This window comes from Euphorbia lathyris, chromosome 6, assembly GCF_963576675.1.
Source record: "Euphorbia lathyris chromosome 6, ddEupLath1.1, whole genome shotgun sequence".
NCBI classification, from domain to species: Eukaryota; Viridiplantae; Streptophyta; class Magnoliopsida; order Malpighiales; family Euphorbiaceae; genus Euphorbia; species Euphorbia lathyris.
The window spans coordinates 44,028,960-44,030,742 of NC_088915.1; the positions used below are offsets into that span (position 1 = coordinate 44,028,960).

The 1,783-nt window shown below is 33.9% G+C and overlaps 1 non-coding gene across 1 annotated transcript; it reads right to left on the bottom strand.

Annotated features, from left to right (window-relative positions):
- Positions 1-1,441: 1,441 nt before the first annotated feature.
- Positions 1,442-1,548, bottom strand: LOC136234390 (small nucleolar RNA R71). Its single transcript, XR_010691275.1, has one exon. It is a non-coding gene; the product is annotated as a small nucleolar RNA R71 (small nucleolar RNA).
- Positions 1,549-1,783: the final 235 nt, after the last annotated feature.

Below are 1,783 nucleotides of genomic sequence, written 5' to 3' on the forward strand. Positions count from 1 at the left end.
ATCTCTATTCCGAAGATTCAGCGAGAAGATTAAGTAGAGGATTCGACCCAGGAGCTTGACAAACTCTAAACGAGATTCGAGGAAAGGATTGACAACCCGTTCACTTGAAAGTCGACGAAAGCTTCCATACTTCTTGTTCTCTGTAAACTTGTATCAAATTCATACTTCATCTAATAAAGTTCATATAATTCAATATTTTTTTATGTAGCACTTCTGAGAAAGAATGGAAGTGAGTTCTGGTGTTTTCATTAAAACATAGTTAAATTCAAAATCATTACAAGGAAACTTTATTGAACACTTAGGCAAATTCATTCTTCAAGAATTAATTTGGTTAAGGTAGCAATCTAACCTGATCATAGGAGGATTGTCTGTGGTTCAAAGCCCCTTAATTGAAGGAGTTTATGTTATTACATTCTTATAATTTATACAAAGTTTAAAGTTGTTTTCTTTGCTTAATGCAAACGAATACATTTATTCTCTTTTTCTAAGCACTAAACGTTTCTGTTTTATAATTCATTCTCAAAACAGAATTGATTTCTAACATTCTACATATTCTAATCTAATTCTTATTCTATCAATTTCAAAACCAATTTCAAATAACGATTATCTATTTCTATAAACTTTAAGTCGTATTTAAACTACATTTAAATAAGTTTTTGTTGAAAAACGTTCCTTGTGGGATCGATATCTTTTTATTACTACAAGCGAAACCGTGTACTTACGGAAATCGGTCAACAAGTTTTTGGCGCCGTTGCCGGAGAACGCCAAATTTTTTAACAAAAATTTAGATTTTTCGTGTTTTATTTCGAATCTAGGTTTATACATACTTATTTTAACTTTTGCAATTTATTAATTTTAATTTACTAACATAATTATTTTTCAAATTCTGTTTTGAAGGTAGTTTTGGTTCGTGCAAGATTTCAAGTTCATGCGCAGTTCTCGAAGTTCAGGCATTGCACCAGACCCTATAGACCCAGAAATTGAAAAAACCATTAAAAAGAACAAGAAAAACAAGAAAAACAAAAACAAAACTCCATTAAAAACAAATACCGAGCCAGATATTATGGCAGACCCACCAACACTTATGGATTACGCTAGGCCAGGGGTGGCCGGTGTAACCAATAGTATTGTTAGACCCAGAATCACCGCAAACCAATTTGAAATTAAGCCAACATTGCTTAATATGTTGCAAAATAATGTAACATTTTATGGGTTACCTAACGAAAATCCTAACACCCATTTGACAAATTTCCTTGAAATTTGTGACACTTTTAAAATACCAGATGTGACTGCCGAAGCAATCAAACTTCGCCTTTTTCCTTTCACTTTGAAGGATAGAGCCAAAGAGTGGTTAACTTCGATGCCAGGCGCAACATTTGCAACTTGGGAACAATTAGCCCAAGCATTTTTATCAAAATATTTTCCTTTAGCAAAAACAGCAAGAGTCATAAAAGAGTTAACATCTTTTTCTCAAAATGATAACGAAACTCTTTATGAGGCTTGGGAACGTTTTAAAAAACTTCAACGTTTATGCCCACACCACCAATTGCCCGATGCACTTTTAATGCAAACATTTTATAATGGATTAAATCCTACAACTAGGGGTTCATTAGATGCTATGTCGGGAGGGTTATTTATGAAGAAGACATCAGCCCAGGCAAAAGAACTTTTGGAGGAAATGGCAATCAAGAGCAGTATGTGGCCCGCGGAACGTGGACATATACCAGTGGCGAAACCATCATCCTCAAACACATCATCAGTTAAAGGTATAGTGAATGTTGAT